General features: G+C 51.9%; 1 protein-coding gene and 1 pseudogene across 1 annotated transcript in view; both read right to left on the bottom strand.

The window, feature by feature from the left end:
• Positions 1–7,157, bottom strand: part of ULK4 (unc-51 like kinase 4) — a 438,917-nt gene that overhangs the window by 26,732 nt on the left and 405,028 nt on the right. The window lies entirely within an intron of this gene.
• Positions 6,336–7,157, bottom strand: part of LOC109375445 (40S ribosomal protein S7 pseudogene) — a 51,518-nt pseudogene continuing 50,696 nt past the window's right edge.

Here is a 7,157-nt window from a genome sequence, read left to right as displayed (position 1 = left end):
GAGAGAGGGAGAGAGGGAGAGAGGGAGAGAGGGAGAGAGGGAGAGAGAATGAGAGCGAGCGAGAGAGACAGAGAGAGAGAGAGAACAATTTCCTAACAGATGGTTTATTACATTTGTGAAGTTCTCAGGTATTATCTCCTTGAATCCTTGTAATAAGCCTCTGAGGTGGGCCTTATTTTTATCTCTGCTTTTCAGAGGGGCTGAGTGAGGCTCGTAGGCAGCTTTCCTGGGACAGAGCAAAGCTCCAGAGCCTGGATCTGGCACGCAGTTAATCTGGTAGCCACACGACGTTCCTTTTTTAGATCCACCCAACCCAAAGCTCAGAGGCCACTAACCTGCCATAAGCCACGGAGGAAAGCAGACAATGGAGTGACTGAGCGCAGCTGGAATGCTGAGGCTGTGACAGCCAGCAGAGGGTCTGCCTGGGTGCTGCCCCAAATGTTATCCAGCTCTTAAGTGGAAGAGGGAGTGCACAAGGTAAAGAGAGGGAGAAACGCTTCTCCAGAGCCCAGGCAACACCTCAGGCTGCAGTCACAGCCATGGCTAAGGAGGAAGGGAGGCTGGAGCCTGGTAGAGACAGATGGTGCCAAGCATACGCTCAGGGGTGCCGCAGGAACACAGATTTGGAATCAAAGCTTCCTATGGAAACCACAGGGCACCTTCCTTCTATTCCATGCTCAGGCCTTCTCACACCCAGGGCCTGTTCTCTGTCCACATCATCCCTCCCTGATTCTTGTCTTTAGTTCCTCTGCAAGGCCTTCAGCCGAGAGTGACAGCAATCCAGGAGGCAGAGGTCAAACTGCTCTCCAGGGACACCCATTGTCTTCTCTCCACTGTGCCTCTCCAGGGCCCGAGACTGCCAGGTCTGGAGGCTCAGGCTATGTCTGCCTTCATGAGAGGACGCTGCATTCGTTTTGCGATGCACGATGCACGCAAGGTTCATGCAAACTGCTCGTGGAATATGTCAGAGAGGCCGACGCAGAAGCCTGTGCAAGTTCCCAGTCAGCAGGCACTCCCCACCCGTCAAAGGGCCTGGCAGTGACTCTAGGAGCTCGTGGCAGAGCCTGGTCAAAATCTCAATGGGAAACGGGAAGGTCGGGGTGGGGCCAGAACCTGGGAGGAATAATACGAAGAGCAGCATGAATGCGGAGGTGAAGGTCACCCAGCAGGTCAGGCTAGCGGGTTGAGGAAGGTGACGGCAGTAAGGGACTTCGGGGCCTGCTTCTCCCAACAGGCAGGACAGAACTTGTCCTGTTTCACCTGGTGGAAGCGGGGAAACGGGACAGAGCGGCAGAGGGGATACAGTTTCCTGCTGGCTCACGAACTGAAATGGCATGAAGAGAGAAAACAACGCCGCGTCCTCCGTTTTCCGCCCCTGGGCTGTGGATTCCGGCTGTCAATGGAATATGATGCTTATCTTTACATTGATTTTTCTTGGTCCAAAATTCAGAACCAAAGTAAGATCAAATGGGGCCCCCAGGGAGCGAAACTCGGTTTGTGCGATTTCACTCAGCAAAGAGCAGGACACAGGGCCGTGACGGGTGGAGGAGGACACACTTCTGATTCTCTGTTCACCCCTGAGCCAGTAAAACTCCCTGGGGGCTCGAGAGCTCTTCGAGGAGAGGGCTGCTTTCCCCACTAGAGATTTGGGGCTTGTGGAAGCAGAAATTTTTCTCTTAACCAAATACTCACAGGAGGAGCCTCAAACCCTCCCCTCCTAGGACGATAGTCAAACTCACTAGAGTCTAAATACACAAACGAGAGTCGACTGTGAAGTACTGCACTGAGGCGAAGTCCTGTTTGTTCATAAAGTTTAGTCCAGAATCTTATTATTTGCCAGGGCTACATGTGGGGACATTTGAGGACAGGGCCAACATGACTTATTTTCTTAAAGTATCTTGAAACTTCTTTTAGATTTTGATCCTGTGAGCTGGTATAAATATAATGATTAGGTTAAATGTCTCTAGAGTTGCTTTCAGGCTGCTTGAGTCTGAGGTGGGTGTGAAAAGACTTAAAGGGAACAAACAGTGATTTCTTTGATGAGGTAAGAATTGGACTAAAATTCAGTCTGAGTCTAGTCATTCTTTGTATATAGCTTTGTGGGAAAACTCAACTTCAAGTAACTTTCCACAAAAAAAAGACAAAATACAGGATGTAGTGGACAACTCTGTGACCATAAAGCCTCCATCTCTCACTATCCCCTTCCTCACGGAGCCCCGGTTTTGATCGGGCGTGCACTCCCCGTCCACAGGGCTTGCCTCAGGGAGGCTGAGCCCCCTGGAGCTCCAGGGGTCATTTCCGACCGGTCTGAGCAGATCCTGCTCCGCTGCTTCCCGGCCCCGACACTGACCCGAATCTGCACAATGAGACTCTGGGGCACGCGTGCTGGGGGTCCTGGGAAAGGCTCCCTTCTCTAAGACCCAGGCAGGGCGTGGGGGGCCTCAGGAGGGTCTGTCTCAGCACGCTGTCTGGAACGGCTGCCAATGTCCTGCTACGTCCAAGATAGAAGCTCATGTAGGAGGCGACTCGAGGAGGAGGAGCGGGCAGAGCCATGGGTCATGTCCCCCCATTCCCCAACCCCCTGGCTTCTATGGACTCCCTTCTGTGAGAGGCAACAGCTTACACCATTACAGCCGACACCATTTTGACTCGGAGCTTTTGTGATTTGCTGATAACATAGCGAATACTGAATACATGACCCTAGGAATGCTTTGCGAGCCCCTGACTTACTGTACCCCAATGTAGCCTCAGCCAAAGACCTGCCCAACCCTCGCATGGACCAGCCTGGTGGCTGGGTTTACTCAGAAAAGAAACCCTCTTCAAAGTAATTCCTTGAAGGGCAACAGTGTCCAAACTAGCCTTGAAATGTTGGGATGGCCAAAGATGGCGAACCTTTGGGCCCCTCCCTCATTGTTCCGGTTCCCAATGGAGCAGGCACCCCCGTCTGACGTCTGACCATCGGGCACCCAGAGCCCCAGGCTCACTGTGGGGGCGGGGTGTAGGGGGCACTGGAAGCTGCTGGGCGCTCCTGAGGCTTTCCACCTTTTCTAGTATACCTGCATCCCCCATGCATTTAGAAACTTTTAAACCATTAAATTAGCTATTTAAATTATTTTGTTTTGCTATCGCTGTTGTTATGGCAACGGTAAACCACAAACTTAAAATGTTCCTAATTTTGGAGTAACACACCATCATCTGAGTGCACAGCCTGTTTTAAAACCATGGCTATTACTCACTGAGTTTACTGTTTCAGGTATTAGAGGGAGACACTGCACTAAAATGGCCAGAATAAATGACTGACTCCCCGAGGGCGACTCCAGCCTCTGAATTCTTAATTAGATTTTTACAAGCATCTGGACCCAACACCCACTAACAATAATAATAAGTACTGCCACACAATTCCCTCAGAAACTTAACATTACTGAATATCCACAAAAGATAAGGTGAGTTTAATATAACTTTGGTGCCTGAACAGAAACATTTTTTGCTGACAAAAGGCCAAAGCTGAGGTGAGTTTTCACAGGGATGAGAGCCCGAGCAGTATCCTGCGGGTCCCCCAGAGCCCGGGGTGAAGGTGGCTGCGGTGTCCGCGGTGGACAGAGCAGGAGGGGTCCCGGGGGCACATGTGTCAACCTCTCGTCACTGTCCAGAGGAAATGCAGAGTTCAGGTGTGCAGCGCTGGAGCCCAGGAGGGCGGCCAGTCGGTCTGACACCGGTCCCAGACGCCGACCCTCAATCCTCCACTAGAGCAACCATATTTTGGGGCAAGATCTGGTAAGGTATCTGCTGTGTGCCAATACAGGGATGATGACGGTGGTGACGATGATGATGGCAGCCATGACGATGATGCCGGCTAAGTTTGCTGAAGATTTACTACGTACCAGGCACTTCACATGCATGAACTCATTTAACCATACAACAAGTGGACACAACACCCTGTAACCTAAACAACCTCCCCTTAACAGATGGCGGAACTGAGACAGCTTCAGTAGCTTCCACCCAACTGGGAAGTGGAGGAGCTGGGATTTGAACCCTCACAGTGTGCCTTAAAGCCTCTGCTCTCATGCTTCCGGTTCTATCGTGTCTCTTCTAGGCGTCCGTCATCTCCAACGGGCTCCCACCCCTCAGTGTGCCCTTCCTAGCTCAGCGGTGCTGTCAGTGACCAGTGGACTTGCACTGGGAAGGGGTCATAACGAGTGAGGTCAATGGCTGAGGTGCTCACTGACTCGGAGGCAACACTATAAAGCACGCGCCAGTGCTGCCCACGATTATTCAGACTCGTCTAGGACAGGAGCTCTCTGTGGGCAGGGACGGCAGCACATGTATGCTAAACGTCATCCCTTGAGGTGAGGACTGTCCCTCCCCTTCCATGCTTGTGGCTGTGTGCAGGAACCCTGGAAACTACAATTCCCAGACTCCCTTGCCAGCTGGTGCCAGGTTCGATGTTGCTGGGGAGATGAATCACGTGAACTATGGCAGGCAGAGAGAAGCCACTCATCACTCACTGGAGGCAGCACAGGCAGTCACCTGGGATTGGCAGATGGCAGGTGTGAGGCAGGTGGAGAAGGCTTCATGGCAGAGGTGACATTTCATCTGCATCTTGAAGGATTAGATGCAGTTTGTGGAGAGGAAGCAAAACGAGCCCCTGTAGAGAGGACAGTGTGAACGGAGCCATGAAGGTGTGAAGGGGCGTGGGGAGTCCAGGATGCAGAGGAGGCAGTGGCATTGCGGGTGGTTTGCAGGGGAGGATGCTAAGAGATGCAGGAGGAGAGGTCACATGGGGCCGGCTCTGACAACCTTTCTATGAAATGCTACGGGTTTATTCTGTTCATAGGAATCATGAGAGTTTCATGGGAAAGGAAGTGGTCAGATGTGTTTATAATGATAATGTGACTTCAGGTCCATGTGGCCAGCAGCAATGATGCGAGAAGTCCCCCCTTTTGTCCAAGAACATTGAAAGGTTGCATAGCCTATAACCAAGATGACAAGGAAATACAGAACTCAGTCTGTAACCAAGGGAAGGGGTCCTTAGAGGGCAGTGGAGAGCACGGCTGGAAGCCAAACCCTCTGAGGATCTTGACCCGAGCGAGCGTCCACCACAGGGGTGGACAGCAGCACCAGCCTGGGGGTTGCCCGAGGCCACAGGCCCCAGACTTCTTAAACCAGAGCTGAGCTTCCTGGCTGAGCCTTAGGTTGGGAACATCTGTCCTGCCTATAGAACAGGCACGGGAAACTCAGCTTGCTAGCTGGGGACTGTGTGGGGAGGTGCCATTGGTGAAAAAAGAATTATCAGCGAGATATCAGAGGCCTTTGGTGGGGGGGTGACATTTGTGCTGTGGTCTAAAGGAGAAGGGGAGGGAGGCATGCACAGAGACAGAGGGAGAGCAGAGCATTGAAAGCAGAGGAACTACAGGCCTGGGGAGGGGAGCGGGGGAGGGGGAAGTGGAGCCCCCCCCCCCACCTCCGCAAAGATAACAAAGGACAGGAGCGAGGACCTGGTCTTCCTGGCTGGAGGCTGGTGAGTGGAGGAGGAGGAGACAGGGCCAGGGAGCAAAGGGCCTTGAGATAACATCCAGGCTGAATTAGAACACGCAGGACGGGGGTCACTGGAGGGAGGACAGAGGAAGAATCACGCTGTGGAAATGGGAAGTGACCACAGCAGTGAGACCTCATCTCACAGCTTTGCCTAAGCAGAGGCCTATCTGCAAATGGAGCCTGAGACAGAGAGCGGGGCAGATGCTATCACGTGCCACCTTCATGCCAGGAAGGCGCTGTCTCCTTGCCTCATCGAAGCCTGTACATCCTTCAAGGGCCCAGTGTCTCCAGACATTTCTCTCCCTCCTAGAGCCTCTATGACGCCTGCTGTGCTTATGGTCAGCACTTATTTGCTATTTAATTTTCTTGTGTGTGAGCTCTGAGATCCTGGATTCCTTCTGGAACCCTGGTCCCTGCCTATGCAACCAGGCATGCCTGGTACCTGCTGGGTGTGCGTGTGTAAGGGGGCGGGGGCTTCTTCCTGCCACAAACACTTTGAAAGCAGAACAGAGAGCGTGTCTCTGCTTTTTATCTGGAGACTGAAGCCACGCCATGTGAGGGTCCCATGAAGTTTTTCAGCACATTGCATGGGCAAAGGAGGGGAGACAAGGGCGCTGATGTTAGGCCCTCTTAAAAGCACTGGCAGACCTTTCTTCCTCGGAACATTCCAACTTGAAAATACAGATTTCCAGGCCCCTCCAGACCCAGCAAGTCAGAATCTTCGGGAACCAGGGGCCAGCACTTTTTCTTCTTTTCCTTCTTTTTTTATTGTGAGTGATATTTTATTTAATCACTTTTGTTTACAACTGAAACTTTGGGAATTCAAACTTAACATCCTTGCCCGTGAGCTTCTTATAGATGCCAGAAAAAGTCTCAACCTTGTTCTGTGGCACTTTATCCAAACGGACCTTTCTGGGCCAGCTGCCACCCAGTTCCACGTGGATTCTCCAGGGAAAACCAAGTCCTCCAGGATTGCACCGTGCACGGCTGTCAGAGTGCAGCTTCTGGGACCTTCTGCTTATTTTTTGTACGGCTATTTCGAGTTGGCTTAGGCAGATTTCTCCTCTGGGCATTAAAGACAATGTGCTTCCCACTGAACTTTTTCTCCAATTCACGTGCTTGCTGAACTTGGATTTTCTGGAAAGACTTCAGTTGAGGAGCAGGAACAAAGATTATAGTAGCTTTCCAACTGCCACCAACTTCAGTTTCCTTGGCTGCTGTTATATCCGGCTCCGTAGCTCAGCCTTAAGGTCCGAGTTCATTCCCAGCTCAGGGAGAGCGTGGGAGATGCCGGACTCGAACTCCTCCGGTGTCTCGCCACTGGGGCTTCAGGATCTGCCCGCTGAACTGAACACGGCCTTCTCCTCGGTGACTGCGGGCCTGGGAAGAGGCCTAGGTCTTGCGAGAGCTCATCAATCAGGCCGGCACTTTTTAAAAGTTCCTTAGGTTAAGAACCACTGAAGTCAATTGAAACCAAAGAAAAATTCCTATAATTAGCTATATAAAAAATTCCTATAATTTCTCCGACATCTTAGGGGCTTTCTGATGGACCACACTGCTGCTTTCAGAAGCAATGTGCTTTGCCCAACACAGCCTCTCCCACCCTAGGAGGAAGGATGGTG

Source organism: Hipposideros armiger, unplaced genomic scaffold (assembly GCF_001890085.2).
Source record: "Hipposideros armiger isolate ML-2016 unplaced genomic scaffold, ASM189008v1 scaffold_18, whole genome shotgun sequence".
Classification (NCBI taxonomy): domain Eukaryota; kingdom Metazoa; phylum Chordata; class Mammalia; order Chiroptera; family Hipposideridae; genus Hipposideros; species Hipposideros armiger.
This window is presented reverse-complemented; position numbering and strand designations above follow the sequence as displayed.